At 37.7% G+C, this 17,042-nt stretch overlaps 1 pseudogene; it reads left to right on the top strand.

Moving 5' to 3' along the window:
• Nucleotides 1–5,610: 5,610 nt before the first annotated feature.
• Nucleotides 5,611–16,177, top strand: LOC139002458 (small ribosomal subunit protein eS26-like; annotated as a pseudogene).
• The last annotated feature ends 865 nt before the right edge of the window (nucleotides 16,178–17,042 follow it).

Genomic DNA, 17,042 nt, shown 5'->3' with positions numbered 1-17,042 from the left:
GTCTTTTGAGCTTCATCTCCCTTCTCTCCCTTGAGCTAACCCATCATTATTGTCTCAGCTTATCTATGAAACATGTGTTTTATGTTTAACTTACATGAACAAATTGAAGTGGGTTGTCAACCTTACTATGGACTGATATATTATAAAGAAAAGTACATGCAATGATATTGCCTCAGTGTTATAAGTACCCTTTTTGCATCTACAGTCAACCCCTCTAATGCTAAATTGTGTTCTTTTGAGTAATTTAAAATGCTTTTCTTATTTGAAATATGATGTATTCATTTTTTGTGTCCCCACCTCCAGTAAAAGCTATTGAAATCATTATTCACCTCTCCCTTGAATTCTCTGGGCTTAACCACAAACTCCTGGTCATGGGTAGAATTCTTTTCTGTTTTTCTGGAAGTGATCATTTTATACTATGTAACACTTCAAGTAATTATGTTTACACAGTCAATTAATGGGAGAGGCAGTGAGTGCAAAGTGAAACATGATTAAATGATTCCACAGCTTTGGAGTTGGTATAAACTTGAATATGATATATATTTCTGTAGATGTTGAGTCACTACTCACCGACTCATGTACAAAATAAGGTCTCATATTCAAAATGAACTGCTTTGGATATCGTGTCCTCCCCATCCTGCACATAGCTGAATTCCATTCTGATCCTGAGATGCAGCTCTCTAAGTAATTTCTGGGGACCTCAGGAATCCAGTCACCCCCATCCCTGCCTCTGTGCTGCCACGGAGCCCTGTTTGCCTGATGTCACATAGTTTCCAGCAGTCCTGTTCCTATGGTGGCATGGACCACAGACAGAATCATGACATCAACAGGACCTGTTCATACCACCTGCAGAGTCGGGACTGCAGATAGCCTCCTATTTCTCCTCTTCTACCCTCCTTCTCCCACTACTCCTTTACAGTCTTTGCATTTTCACACATCTGTCATGGTATTCAAACATTCATCACTTCAAATAGGCTGTTCTCTCTGTCTAGAGCAGCGGTTCTCAACCTGTGGGTCGCAACCCCTTTGGCAGTCGAACGACCCTTTCACAGGGGTCACCTAAGACCATCCTGCATATCAGATATTTACATTATGATTCATAACAGTAGCAACATTACAGTTATGAAGTAGCAAGGAAAATAATTTTATGGTTGGGTCACAACATGAAGAACTGTATTTAAAGGGGCAGAAGGTTGAGAACCACTGGTCTAGAGTGTCCTTTCCTGTACCCTGGTCCACATGGACAACCATTTAAATCTCAGCTAACTCTTTATCGCCTCCATCACTTTTCTCCCTGACTCCCAGAATTAGCCGTACTCCCTTCTTTCTCTAATCTCTACAGGGCACCTTCCATATAACATGTATCACACTGAATTATAACTGTTTCATTTCATGTTTTTGTCCTTACTAGATAGATCATGAAATCCTTGATGGCGCTGAGTGAAGAATAGCTTTGTAAGAACCTGTGCTCAGCTAGGCAGACCTATTTAGATATTTTACCAGCTCATCAATAACCAAGCCTTTTGTTCATTAGTTAGAAGGGAGGGTACATGGTGCTTCATTAAAAATAGCTTTATATCATGATTAAGAATTTGGTCTTTATTCAGTCCAAACCACATTCTGAGAAAATCTGCTTGAAGTGAAGTATTATGTGTCCATTTAAATTGGTATATTTGGGAATAGCAGAGAGGATATGGCTATGAATATTTAAGGCCAGTTGTGTGAAGGATAAGAGAGGTGGGTAAAATTAACTTACCTATTTAAATGTTCCAGAAAATTTGAAAAACGTAACTGTCAAAATAAAAAGAGAGAAAGAGAGAGCGCCTGTGAAGAACCAGCACATTGCTAGTCAGCATAATTTTGCTTAGAAAATAGCATTATTTCTGCTTGATTTGATTTCATGTGGTTAAGTTTGCAGGAAATGTTATTTATTATATACACAGCTAAGTTTATGTAATTATCTGCAAATGTTCTAGTATAGTACATACAGCCAACAATGCTGTTGCTTGTTGCATCAATTTAGAAAAGAGAGGAAAAAATTAGCCATCTAATAGTTAATTCAATTTATAAAATTAAATGTGTATTGAAAACATGTCTGGTAAATATCATGCCATCTGCACATGCTCAAACAGTGAGCCTGGTTAATATTTTATAGTTTATCTGATAAAGTTAACAAAAGAATTTAGTCAGAGTGTAGACATACATTGAATATTTCATCACCTTCTTAATTGCAGAATACAGACAAGACATTTTTTTTCCCTTTGGGAAAAATAAATGTTAAAAGTTATTACAGATGGAATCAGTTTGGCAATTAGGTTGAAATCCAACTGAAACGAAGCAGAAATTGACGGCTGCAAACATCACAATACCAAAGTATTTTCGGCCAGCTCTATCGATTTACATGATGAGGCAGAAATGTTGATAGCAAGGCTGTGTTACTTGGCCAGCAGAGGTTATATTAACACGGAAGAAAAACTGGCTTTGTGCCTTTTTCCCCAATAGTTAATTCTCAGCCATCAAGAGCTGTCATTCTTATGCACAGCAGACAATATGATATACCTAAGGCTTTTCATTCTGACTCCTGCTTTAAAGGTCTTCAGCCTGTGCTGTGGACCTTAACCTTGAAGCCAAGTGCAAATTAGCTTTAAATCAATGAAGCTGATTAAAGCTCTTTTGTGGCTGAGCCCTTAATAGAAGGAGGGAGGGGAAGGAACCACTTGAAAACAGCATAAGAGTGGCCTCTCGTAACTTGGAACATATGTAATGCTTTTCAGCTCTTCTCTACCCTTACAGAACCATGAATGGTTTTACGGCTATTTACCTGCTAAGAGAATGGAACCAAAATTTCCAATTCAGTGAAAGAGGCCAAGGGAGAATCAAAGGTATTTTTTGCAAGCACTGGAATATAAAAGGTTGTTTTGAAAAAAGAGGGGAACATCAAAACATCTCCTCAGTAAAGGCCAAGAGAATTAAGTTTCTATCGTGTGAAAAAAATTCTTACATTTTATAAGTACTCTGGGCTTCTGTTTGTTTTTGTTGTGTGGTTTTGTGTGTGTAGTTTTGTTTCCTTTTAGTTTTAAGATATACCATTTCTCAAAAAACAAGAGGTTGTTGCAAACTTCTGACCATCTAAAAAATGTTTTCCTCCCTCAAAAATGAATATATCTCCCAAAAAATATGCCTGGAAGAAGTTCTTTGTTTTGAGAGTGACCAGAATAAAGACCAGCCAGCAGTCAGAACCACCCAGCACCACAGAAACTTTGCTCAAGGGATACCAATTCTTCCCAAATTCCCCAGGGCTATCAGAATCTAGTCAAATTCAATTTTTACCAAAGAATGATTCTTTTTATAACATCTTCAGAAATACAAAAAAAAAAAAGATAGACTAAAAAGAACATTTTAAACCAAGAAAGACTCATTTTATTACCCAATTTAATGTTTTAATGCTGCAATTTAATCTGCCCTTCATGGGAATGCCATCCCACTGTAATAGCAACCTTCTCAACCCTGCCCAAGGTGTGGGAGAATCCTTACCCTTATATTTCAGGTATGAGGAATTTGAAAACATGGGGGAAAATTTTTTTATGAAGAACCTTAGGAGAAATAAAGCAAATACAAAAAGGCAGAAACTAAGGACGTCATAGAATACAGGAAATTTAATAATTAAGAGCTTTCCATGCCTATCTCCTACGTTAGTATAAGTAATGTGCTCTCAATAGTGGTTGGCATAGAGCATGTGCTCAACCAGCATGGGCTATTGGCTACTATTCTACTGGCTTGGATGCATGCACCTGACCATCACAGAGGCTTCAATTCTTCCTCTTACCTACCCACCCCAAAAGCTATGCCTTGAAACCCTCAAGATCTCCCCTTCTATTCTAATTTTGATGGAACCTAAATGGAGGGAGGATAAGGAAGCTGAACTAGAAAGTAAAATAGTCACTTCCACCTAACTAAGTGGCCAAATACATGCTAATAGTCACCAAAGGTAGAAAAATATCAATTAATTAAAAAAAACATGTACCCTAAAAACTGAGCAGGGTATATCCTTCCCCTCTTTTAAAAGTTAAAGAGCTGTTTCCTACATGCATCTCCATTGTGACTAGTTTATCTTGTATAATCTTCCAAGATAGGACAGACTAAGGAACAACAGAGATCCGAATTGGCTGGTGAAACAGAAAACGTACAGAGAATGGAGATGGGGGAGGCAGCGGAATACTAGGAGAAGAGAGAGAACAAAAGAAATTGGAAAATTACTGAAGAAAAAAGGGTGAGACAACAAACAGAGGATGAACTGAGATTAAGTGTATTGTTTCCCAAGATGAGGCTGAGTGGCAACTGATGGAGGACGGATAGCTCTGCTCTGCATAGACTCAAGGTTGCGTGGTTCCTTCCATTTACTGAGCTGTGGCTACACAACTGTAGACAGAGAAAATGGGCAAGGAGAGAAAGCTGAGGCATCAGCAAGGATAGACAGCCAGAATGTAAAGCATGATAATTACCATGATTTCGTAAACCACAACTGTCCTCTGTCATCAATAAGATGTTGTGAGAGCAATCAAATTATCAGACGCTGACCTCTCTGGGAAATGGTACCATTTACATGTAAACTGTTATTATGGATGGTGACGGTGATGATGGTGGTGGTGGTGATAACTGCAATGGCAACCACTCAAGATCTCCTTATTTAGAACTACCAGCCTCAAAGAGGCCCAAGCTGTTTTAAATGGCTTTAATGCCTGCCTGTAATTAATCATAATTTAAAATAACCCTTGGAAAGCATTTTAGAGGTTGCTGATAAAATGAAAAGCAAAATTAGATGATGAAGAGTAACTTTCATTTGAACGTGGGAAAATTGCAGGTACTTTTGATACCCTCATTTCATTTGCAGAGCAATGTCTTTCATTGGAATACATCACATCTATGACTAGGAACTGACCTTACAAGTAAATAAGACAGTGCCAAAATGGTGTGATCCAGGAAACTTTCCTTGACCCCAAATATCTCCTTTACCCAGACATAAAATAAATACAACAATCTGTCATTACAGGTCTGGTCCTCTGGCTTTCTCAGCGACTGGATCCGCATTTTTAAAATGCAAATGCTTCTAGATTTTATAGAGAAATTCAGCTATCTTTGTGTCCTAAAAGAGCTGTGGTTTTGTTATCTGATGTTTTTGGCTACTTTGAAGAAGGATCCCTAGCTACATGAAATGATTAGTCATCTGAGAAATTAAGGTAACACCAAACAGAGTAAAAGGCATTTAAAAATTAAAACGTAAATACAAGGGAGCAACAAGCCCCCCAAACAAATGTTATTCATTTCAATATTCTGCTTAAGACTGATTAACTCTGGATTGTTCTAAAGATCCAACACTAGAATAGGCAAAATTGTAGATTCAAAGATGACTCAAAATAAAGCATCTTCTGTAGCTCTAAGGAAAAACAGTATCCAGTGCGTCCCAGTGGTCAAGCACAACTTTTGCCTGCTACCATACAAAGCAGGGGATGAATGGTTTCCCTTCTCTCATTATTCCTAGGTCTCAGTTTTATAGCCACAGAATTGCAGCAAGAAATCAGTGCTGCAATTGCCAGCAGGGGTCCAGGGCCTATGGCAGAAGAACCAAAACTCACACCTCCATCTAATCATTCGCACCCTCTTCACCGAAATTCCTTCTTCATTGCCAAATTGCTCCTCTACAGAGTCAGGACCCACACATCACAGTGGGCACAGAGAGAGTGAGCATCTTTCGAAGGACCTACTGTGCTTCCTTCCAGATCAAGTTGCCAACAGGCTTTCAGCAGCTGTCTTTAAATTCCTCTATGCATCATAGAAAGCAAAGATAAATTTGTTTGAGCCTTGAACTTCTGGAGAGGAAAATAAGCTAGCCATCCACAGGCCTGGATAGAGTTCAACACTTGGTTATAAGACAATTACTTATTAGTCAGCTGCACAGGCTGAGATGGGTCACTAGTCAATCTAAGCTTCTCACCACAGACATACCAGTGAAAATTCAGCCCTAGACACAGAGCAGACCCCATGGCTCAGCCACCCTGCCATTGACTAATATGATGAATAGTATGAATGTGTGTTCTGCCCACTTTTCTTTAGCATCTGGAAAATTCCTGTGTGTCACCACCAAGTGGTTTCTTTGTGTGTACACGTGTGTAGATGTGTGTGTATGATATCTAACTCTATGTACATACACACAGGGACAGAAACAGGGCTAGCCCCAACAAGATTACCTACTAAATTTCATCCTGCCAGCATTGTGAGGTTGTTGTGTATTCCTATGTAACATGCCCTGTCACCCACACCACTGTATACACATTATCCAGAGAAATCAGACTGAATCATGGAGTGGGAGGCATCATTTCAAGCATCTTTACATTCTTAATTAACAAAGTTTATGTTAGCAAGGTTAGAAGATGCTCTTCTGAGTCTATTTCTCATCTCCCTTCACTGTCTACATACCCATAACCCACCGCTCTCCCCACATCATATGCTGTATATCTCTGCATCTCCCCAATGTCTGTCCTTAACTCAATCTAGGGGTCACGTTTTTCACACAGGTTTCAAATGTGTTCAATTGATGCTGAAATGCCCATGAATTCTCCCCAATATTCTCTCTCTTCTGTGGTCCACCTTTTATCGTTCATGTTTTTACTGAGAAAGTTTCAAGTGTGTCGGTCAGCATTTAGCTTCTGACTTGGAAAACATCTTGATGGAGCCAGGATGAACTACAACCTGATGGCAGTGGTGGGTCCCCTGTCTCCTCTCCAAGGTAAGACAAGTTAACAGATGACAAAGGCCACCATCCAGGGAGGCAGCTTTTTGAGAGCAGCAAAAGTATCACAGGAAGTTGGTCACTTTGTCTCATATTCCACCAGGTAACAAGTCATCACTGTCCGGTTGGATGGCATGTTACTCAGACTCCCCAGTGACACTGAAGGGTGTGCATACGTCTATCTATTCTCAGAATAAGAGTCTCTATAAACACCCCGTGAGATGATTTTTTAATAGTTCAAATGTCCCATCAATTTTCTCATAAGATTGTTTAAAGTCAGTATGTGCCCTTGTCTATGTGCTTCTTCAGGAACAAGGAGCCATTTTTAAATGCAGGGTAACTGACAAAATCTCTCCCCAACTGGTTTATGAAAAGAAAGGAAACTGACTATGAGAATGTTGCTTTTACAAGTCAGCCTTAGGGAAAACAACACACACACAAAAACTGATTTTCAAAGATAAAGCTTCTAGGGAAAAAATGAGTATGTACTTATTAGAATAATATACTTTTTGGTGCGCTCTTAAAATTATGTGAATAATACAGATGAAATACTGAAACAGAAAGCCTTCAGAAATGCTTTTTAAGAACCTTAAACTGCAGAATTAAAATTTAAACATGTTAAAGCTTTTTTACATTCCTTCTACCCATTCCAGACTTCAAAAAAGAAATGGTCCTGTGAGACAGAAAAATATACCACTTAGCCCTGGCAGGTGTGGCTCAGTTGGTTGGAGCATCGTCCTGTACACGAAAAGGTGGTGGGTTTGATACCCAGTCAGGGCATATGCCAAGGTTGTGGGTTTGATCCTCAGTTGGAGTATGTATGGGAGGCAACCAGTCTATATTTTTCTCCCCCTTTCTCTCTAAAATTAATTTTTTAAAAAGATTTCATTTAACTTCAAAATGTCTCAACATACTATGGGGTATATTATTGTTTATTAGTTGATTAGATTTGGTAAAAGTTCTCTTATGAAGGTTTGATTTTTCTGTTTGCATTCATTACTATTGAAGAGGAAGTTTCCAATGCTCTAAATATCTCCCAAATATTTAAAATAAGTCAAATCAGCTACACATATCAAGGTTGTTATAAGATTAAATACAGCTTACATAACGGAAAAGAAGCTTACTGACATCCTAGCCTACATAAAATACAGAGGAACCTCAGAAACATAAAGAGCAGTAATTGCTTGACCCTGATTTGGAAGACTGTTATTTACCTCCCTCACACTCCATCCCAGCCTCAAGTCACAACAGCACCTAAAATACAGTGAGCCACGCTGGAACTACAGAATAGTGTGGAAAGTAGTTTGGATCATTTTTTCCTCATAGATTCTTCAAAGTGAGGTTCAGTGAGATCACTTCTCTTTCATTTTCTTAATAATTTTAAAGAGGTTAAGAATTTGACCCAAACCCAGATCTACCATGTTGCAATTTGAGAATTATAACAAGAAAAACCATCACAATTGTATACAAGGCACCATACAGGAAACATTTATTATGGAAAAAAAACAAGGCTGGAGAAAGATCTATTTAGAAAATATATAACCAATCAATTCTACTGCTGAGAAAATAAAATATTGGCCTCTCCCCTAGGAATTAGTGAACAACCTCTATAGCAATGATCCCAAAAGCTTCCTTGATTTTCTAAAAAGGACATGCTTGGGACTCTAGCACAAGTAAATCAGAAAATCGTACGGTGACAGTATGAGAAATGTGAAGAAATTAAGCTTTCTGTTGGTAGAAAATTCTATCCACTGGAAGAAAAACAAAAGTGCTTAGAAGATGAGATGAAGAAAAAAAGACCCGATGAGTTTAATAAGTGCCATTGTTGCTGAGAAATCTAAAAGGGTGATAATATGAATCACAAGAGAAGTTCAATAGGGCAGCTATTTGAAATTTGTTTTTCACACATTTAGTGCAAAAACAATGGCTCTTGCAAGAAAGGTCAATCCTCCCACACATTAATCTCCAATCAAGCAGCACTTTGAGAATCCAAATGTAATTGCAAATCTCTAGCATGCCAAGATGAAGGCGTTTTTCTTTCAATCTATCTATTACTACCAGCATTTTACATTCATTATGCTTAGGGGTTGAAGTGCACACTAGGTATTTGGCTGGTGCTGAATTCCAGCACTTCCCTCATTACACTAGAATAGAATTAACATATGAACACACACACACACACACACACACACACACACACATGCACAGGCGTGCACACACACAGCGATGCTGTAGTAACCATAGCATCTAACTTACCCTGGCCCAAATTATGAGATTCAGACTTAAAGCTTCCTCTCCAACCTCATTTCACCCCTGAAATTATAGCAGGGGGTCTCCTCAGCGTGCTTAGCTGGCCTCATGTGTGATAATAAGACCCAGCATGATGGGCAAAGAGCAAAATGCAATTAGCAGAGGTTGTCCTCTCTTTTGTAAATTCAAGTCAGACCCTGAAACTTTCTTCACATCAACACCTGTGGTTGTCCCTTAATTTCCTTTTTAAAAATAGTTCAAGTACTTTATTTTAAATTGTCAAATACAACACAGCTCATTCTTGAACAACAGGGGTTTGAACTAAGAAGGTCCACTTACAGGCAGATTAAATATAGTCAGCTTTTCATACCTGCAAGATTTGCATCTGTAGATTAAACCAAATACTAATGAGAACAATATTTTCCCATTCCCAACTGCAGATTCCCAACCTCTGTGGACTCATAACCATAGATTTCATACGGTAATGGAAAATACTGTTTTCCATCGATGGTTGGTTGAATCCACAGATGTACAGGGCCAACTATAGAGTCAAAAGTTACAGGGAAATTTTCAACTTGTGGGAGGTCAGTGACCTTAACACCTGTGTTGTTCAACGGTCAACTGTCCATTTAAAAGTGCATAAAACAAATATGCACTTTAATGAACTATTGAAATAAACAGCAACACAACACACTCTCATGGTAAAACATAATATAACAGAATCCCAGACTTGTCCCTTCTTGAATATAAATCCTCCCTTCCTACATCTGTAACCAATATTCCTGAAATGCATATCTATATCTTTGTCTTTCTTTAAGGTTTTATTATATAATTATGCATACCTAAAATATGGTTGAATTATGCCTGTTTTATATTGATGTAATTCAATTCAGATAGAATATATTCCATCATGTATGTCTTCTGCTCAGTATTATATTTTATGATTGATCCATTCTTTTGTGTATTTGTAGTTTGTTCATTTTTATTGTTGCATACTATTCCAATGCCTGAGTATATTACAATTGCTTATTCATTTGAATGTTGATGTGTTGATGAACATTTGGGAAATATATCTGACCCGTTACAAGGCAGCTTTGAAAAGTCGTAGACATATTCTTGCATACATAAGCAGAAATGTATGGGGGTGTATACGTAAGAGTGGGATTACTGGATCATAAGGTATTTTCATGTTTAGCTTTACTAGAGACTGGTAAAAGTTTTCCAAAGTTTCCATCCCACCAGCAATGCATAAGAGTTCTTATTGCTTCACCTTCACCACAGCACTTATGTTGCTGTGTTGTTTTTATTTGTTCGTTTGTTTGTTGCCAGGTCTGGCTGGCATCCCTTTCCTTTTTAAATAAAATAGTTTGACAGATAATTCCTCATTGGACTTTCTGAACCCACTCTAAAGGGCACCAAAACTCCCTCCATCTTGTCACTGTGCACTATTAGAGAGTCCCTTAATTTAGAACTTATTGCATAATAAACTGCATTAGTTCTAGAAGATCTATTACACATTCAAAAATCTAGAAAAAATAGACTAAATTTATCAAAGATTTAGTAGACTTATGACTTAGATAGGAGAACAAAGCAGTTCTGCATTATATGTAAATCAAATAAATAAATGAACATCAGATTTTGTAGAAAAAAGTAAAATCTTATTATTGTATCTGAGAAAGTTCCTCACAAAGAAAATTAAATCTGAGAAAAGTGGTGTGGGAGCATGGGAATTAAATAAAGAAAAAGTCTACTCTTCCTTAATTTCTATCTCCTCCTACACACACACACACACACACATACATTATTTCTCTCACCACCTCCAATACTAATTAGTGAGTGACTTCTCTCCTTTGAAATGCTAACAAGTTCCAGATGAATACATTTTTTAAAAAGAACACAAAACTATTTGAATATGAGTTAATATTTTTCCAAGAATGTATTTCTCTCATGACTGAGTTCCATATATACAGAGCTATACCAAAAAGGGCATTTTCTGCACAAGCTTCCTGTTAATCAGGGCTTTGTATGAAGGTCACAAATGTATTTTCTACTTAGAAAACTGACAAGAGCAATAAATGTACAGGAAGCGATGTAGAAACTTGCTATAATCAATGATACCTCTTAGTCCTTCATGAAGCATTTGCTTTGCAGGCTTTCAAAGTCAGGACTATGACTTTCCTCACCTACATCTATTTAGACATCAGAATTCATCAAAAATTCAATTTATTCCTTATTTTGGAGATGATTTACTAATATGTATTTCACCTCTCTGGCAAGATCTTACCTGTGTAGGTTATATCAATAGTTAACTGGGAAATGGAATATTGTGAATTAATTGCTATTTTGACATGAACTCATGTACAAACACAAGGAAGAGATTTTAGGTGGTATTAATAGAAAATGGACCAGTGCTCCATAATAATCATATTCATCTAGGGGAGTTTTTACAAATGCAGATATCCTAAAAATTATGATTCAATAGTAGAGGAGTGTCATATTTAATTTTAAAAAATTACTCTAGTGACTCTGAAATCTAGCCAATGTTAAAACCAGTGAAATAAAGAGGAAGAAGATGAAAAAATCAAATGTCAAAGGACCAATCTCTTAAGTTTAAGACTCTTTAAAGGTTATTAACATTGGATTTAGTATATCAGTTTATGATATGATATGCTCATATTATTCCTTCCACTTTCTCCCTTCCACCTCTCAGCCACTATCATAAAGAAATATGACCATGAGTTTGTCAGCTTGAACCCAATTTCTGTTCACAATGGCTATATTTTAGTTAAGACCACTTTCTTTTGTACATTATGTAGGACTTTATTTCTGAGGGATTATTAAATGCATTATGCTGTTCTGGTTTATGATAATTTTGTTCTATGTACCCCCATTATGTCCATCATTTATGCTTTTTCAAATAGGAAAGAATTGAGGAACCAAATTAATCAAGTGTAAGTTTTTTAAAAGCCACATAATTTTGATGTACCTCTTTCTTTGAAGAAAAATATTATTGTGAATTCTACTAAAAGTATGGTAGTTGCCCTGGCCAGTTTTGCTCAGTTAGACCATCAGCCCATAGACAGAAGGATCTCCGGTTCGATTCCCTGTCAAAGGCACGTATTTCGGTTTTGTGTTCCATCCCTGGCCTAGGTTAGAATGCGTACGGGAGGCAGAGGCAACCAATCAATGTGTCTCTCTCATGACGATATTTCTCTCTCTCTCTCTCTCTCTCTTTCTCTCTCTCTCTCTTTACCCCCCTCCTTCCCTTCCATGGTGTCTGAACATCAATGGGAAAAATATCCTCCAGTGAGGATTTTTTTAAAAAGTGGGATAATTCACAAAAGAAACAAACAGAAATTGAATTTAAAAACCTGTGTATTTTAACAATCTTGCAGATTATCAATATTTAAATAAGATAATATGTACTCTTATCAAGTGACATAAAACCAAAATCCAAGCTATATTTTATGCAAAACAGCTGAGACTCAGAGAATCCCCACAACACACACTGACCAGTTTCCAACCCAGACAAAAGTAAGGGCATCCCCATACTGACCCCAGGGTACACACTCTAAGAGACACAGACATTTACAAAGCTATCCTATATAATAAAGGGCTAATATGCAAATCAACCAAACAGTGGAATGACCAATCACTATGAAGTGCACTGACCACCAGAAGGTAGATGCTCAACACAGGAGCTGATCCCTGGTGGCCAGTGTGCTCAGCCACAAGCCAGGCTGACAGCTAGGGAATGCAGCAGCCCACCTCCCCAGCAGCACTAATGATGACTGCTGGGAGCAGGCTTAAGCCATCAGCCAAACATCCCCCAAGGGCTCCCTGACTGCGAGAGGGCACAAGCCAGGCTGAGGGATGAGGGACCACCCCCCCCTCCATTAAGTGCACGAATGTCATGCACTGGGCCTCTAGCTTTCTCATAGCAGTGAGAAAAAATAAGGCACTAAATCCAAGCTATAAAATAATTCACTACAGTTTTGCATTTTACCTTTGTAAATAATAAATATGAATATTTTTATCTTCTAAACCAAATAGTATTTCTATTAAATGAGCACAAGCTTAAAAATATGGTCATTCTAGCCCTAACCGGTTTGGCTCAGTGGATAGAGTGTGGGCCTGCAGACTGAAGGGTCCCAGGTTTGATTCCAGTCAAGGGCATGTACCTTGGTTTCAGGCACATCCCCAGTAGGGGGTATGCAGAAGGCAGCTGATCAGTGTTTCTCTCTCATCAATGTTTCTAATTCTCTATCCCTCACCCTTCCTCTCTGTAAAAAGTCAATAAAATATATTTTAAAAATATGCTCATTCTAAAAGACTATAGAGAATAAAGCATTAGATGATAGCTATATAACCAAACTAGAATTTTATGATCAATTCTCTAAAAATAATCATTAATCTTCTGAATTCTAAATGGCAGACACTATGCAGAATAAAAGAAGACAAGAAACACATTGATAACAGATCATTAAGAGGCAGTATGATTTTATTGAATAATAGAAAAATATTGTTTCCTTCTCACTAAAAACAACAAAACTATTAACTAAAGCATTATTTAAATGTCCTAGTAAAGCCAAGGGACTAATAAAAACATGAAGTTATTATTTTCAATGATTAAAAATTGCCACCATTATACATATATCCAGTAGTCTGAAATTGCTTAAAAGGAAATCAGATATATACACCATTTCCCTAGAATGAAAGCTGATTTCTCTTATTTTACTGCCAAAGTACTATCCCTTTTATAAGTAATCTTTTTTTTTCACAAGTAGATAAATAAACACAAACATTTGAAAATACTTGAAAACCAGTGTGATGATATACAGTCTTTTAGTTAATGTCAGTTTTAAGGGAACAAGACATTCAGGTTTTCTTACATTCCTTCCCTTTGTTCTATGCATTAAGTATACTAAAGCTAAGCCACTATAAGGGAAATAAGGTAAAAAAAATACTCAAGTTAAAAATTTCATTCTCAAAACTAGAATATTGATTTGGTTTTCCTGACCAGGTAATAATTCTAAGTGCATTGTCCTCCTGTGGTCAGCAAATTGGGAAAAGTTTGATTTTTTCTCTCGTTAGAGATTCTTAGCCCTTTATCTTCCTAAATTGAAACAATAGTAATATGTTTAGAAAATAATTTTCAAATTATTATTATAAAATGTTTTATTTTAATATATATTTTAAATAATTATATAACTGAGCTCCATTTTTTTCTTTCAATAACTTTTTTATTGTTGACACTATTACAAATGTTCCCATCCTCTCCCCCAATTCTACCTATCCCCCACCACACCCCCTTCCTTCTGGGCATCACCTCCCAGTAGTCTGTGTCTAGGGGTTATGCATATATGCTTTTGATGGCTATCCCGAAAGGCTGAAAACATCTAGAAATATTAAATACAGAGTTAACCAAGCACTGAAATTAGCAATGGTCTTAAGGGCCATCTGCCCAACCATTATGTCATATAGCTCCATTCTTTCATGGAAATCAGGAGACCAAGCCCACTGTAGCTTTCCAGAATAGATGCTAGATTAGATCCTCCTATAAACAGATAGCAAAGACAGTAAACTAAGAGGGAAAAAAAACACATAGGAAGATGGAGTTGAAATTTGCCTATTAGTTTCTTGACTTGGGATAGAGGGGGGAAAGTCCTCATTAAGACTTCATAATCATAAACTAATACTCATGTATCATTTGGACTAGAATTCATACTATTTATATGAACAAGCTAAAAATCATTTTTAAAGAATACTTCATTGTTAGTGACTCCAGGAACCTGGTTTAAACAAAGATAAATCCATATTTAGAGGAACCATTTTCAACTAAGGCCTACTGGAACATCTGCAATCAAAAGTTAAATACCCACAATTAAAAATAAAATACCACATTGTATCAGCCATGAACTAACACTTGGACAAACAAAAGCAAACCCACAAAAACAACAGACATCGGACTTATCAGATACAGAATTGACTATAAATTAATTATATTTAGCATGTTGAAACAATGAGAGCATTGGAATTATTTCAAAAGAATAAGACTATCAAAATGAGCTGTATCTGAAAAATAACTATATATATATATATATATATATATATATATATATATATCCTATAGAAATAAGATATATAGTAACTGAAATTAAACATTTACTAAACAAGACAGCTGGAAAGACAAAGCTGAAGCCAAAATTAGTGCACTAGAAGGTAAATTTGGAGAAATTATACAGAAAAAGCCCTGAGGAATAAAGAGGAAAAAAATATGAAAGAGCTAGTATAATGAGTGGGCAATGAAAAGAAATAACCTAACATTCAATAATTGACATACTAGAAAAAATAACTAGAAGAATGGGGGAGAGTCAATATTTTTAAATATTGCTAAGGTTTGTTTTATAATTTAAAAATGCAAACTCTCAAATTTCTAATATATCTAAAGCAGAATAAATAAAGAAAAATTCATCTCTGGACATAATACAAAAATCTGCACAACATCAAAGACAAAAGAAAGTCTTAAAAGAACAGAGACAAAAATAAAAATTAGACATGCAGCCGACTTTAATAACAGAAGCCAGAAAAGAGCAAAATAATAGCAAAAGTGCTAAGGAAAAATAACCATCAACCTAGATTTCTATATAAACAGCGATTTTCAACCTTTTTCATCTCATGGTACGTAAACTAATTACTAAAATTTGGCAGCACACCAGTAGAAAATCACTGATGTAGACTCAAGTTATTATAATTTAAGAACATGGGTGCCTTGCTCATGTCCTGCTTCCAAGGTGACCAAGAAAAGAAGGAACAACAGTTGTGCCAAAAAAGGCCGAGGCCATGTGCAGCCTGTTCACTGCTTCTCTTGCGCTAGATGTGTGTCCAAGGACAAGGCCACTAAGGAGTTCATCATTAGAAACACAGTAGAGGCCTCAGCTATTAGGGACATTTCCGAAGCTAGTGTCTTCATCCCTAAGCACTTCCCAAGCTGCATGTGAAACTCCACCACTAGGTGAATTGTGTCATTCACAGCATGGTGGTCAGGAATCATTCCCAGGTAGCCCCTAAGGACTGAACACCCCACCTCTATTTAGACTTCTGGATGCTGCCCCAGGACCTCCACCAAAGCCCTTGTAAGGAGCTAAGTCTTTCAGGACTGAAGAAAAGTTCTCTGGAAAAAAAATAAAATGGAAATTATACCTTTAAAATAAAGAACATGGACAAAATAAATATTGAGTAGGTACTATTAATAGAGGCTCAATAAAGTCATACCTGTAAGATTTAATTCAGAAAATATAAAATGAGCAAAAAAGGAAGTCTGAAAAACAAGAAAGGTGAGAGAAGAAAGTAGAAAATTTGGGTTGACAATTTTTAAAAAGACACTTAAAATATCCTATATAATAAAAAGCTAATATGCAAATGGTCATCACACCCTCACACCCTCATGCCCTCACACTGTCATGCCCTAATTGCTCAGACACTCTAACACTGGGGAGAGAGGAATGGGGACTAGCCAGGCACAAATGAGCTCGCAAGAGAGGAATGGAGACCAGACAGGCTGTGGCCTGGGAGAGGGACAAGCCACCCGCCCCGCGGTCCTGGGCGCCTGTGACGGTGGCCCGGGCAAAGCCACTGGCCCATGATCCCCTGCAGCTGCAGCCGGCCCAGGCGAATCTGACCTGGGTCCTGGGTGCCTGCAGCCAGCCAGAGGGAGGAAAGCCCAGGTCGTGGGTGCCAGGCGAGGCAGAGTCGGTTAGGGGCGATCAGGCCAGCAGGGGAACAGTTAGGGGCAATCAGGCAGGCAGACAGAGGTGGTTAGGGGCAATCAGGCAGGCAGGCAGAGGGGTTAGGGGTCATCAGGCAGGCAGGCAGGTGAGCAGTTAGGAGCTTGCTGTCCCGGATTGCGAGAGGCAGTCAGACATACCCCGAGGGGTCCCAGATTGGAGAGGGTGCAGGCCGAGCTGAGGGACCCCCCCACCCTTGTGCATGAATTTTGTGCACC

This window comes from Myotis yumanensis, unplaced genomic scaffold (genome assembly GCF_028538775.1).
Source record: "Myotis yumanensis isolate MYYU_CA2020_CCGP unplaced genomic scaffold, mMyoYum1.0.hap1 SCAF_2, whole genome shotgun sequence".
Classification (NCBI taxonomy): Eukaryota; Metazoa; Chordata; class Mammalia; order Chiroptera; family Vespertilionidae; genus Myotis; species Myotis yumanensis.
This window is presented reverse-complemented; position numbering and strand designations above follow the sequence as displayed.